We start from the raw sequence: 356 nt of genomic DNA, 5'->3' as shown, positions 1-356 counted from the left end.
GGAACATCGATATAGAAAAAAAAGAAGCATGCCTCAAACGGAGCTTTGTGGAACTCCTTGTGGCTTTAGACAAGTCCACAAAAATTCCATCAACTTTTCTGCCAGAATCTAATGGCTGACGTACGTCCTGTGTGCATTCGATCAATTGGGTACAAGGGCAATATCCTCGACGGAAACCATGTTGCAAATTGTTTAGGATATTGTAGCTCTCATGAAAATATATAATGCGCTTAAATATTATGTTTGAGAAGCTCGCATGAAAGGCAATTGTGTTAATAGGCGTATAGTTCCACAGTAATTCAGTGCTACCGGATTTGCATAACTGCATTTATTTTGCAAGCTTTCGAAGGTGGGGA

This window comes from Amblyomma americanum, chromosome 4 (assembly GCF_052857255.1).
Source record: "Amblyomma americanum isolate KBUSLIRL-KWMA chromosome 4, ASM5285725v1, whole genome shotgun sequence".
Lineage (NCBI taxonomy): Eukaryota > Metazoa > Arthropoda > Arachnida > Ixodida > Ixodidae > Amblyomma > Amblyomma americanum.
This window is presented reverse-complemented; position numbering follows the sequence as displayed.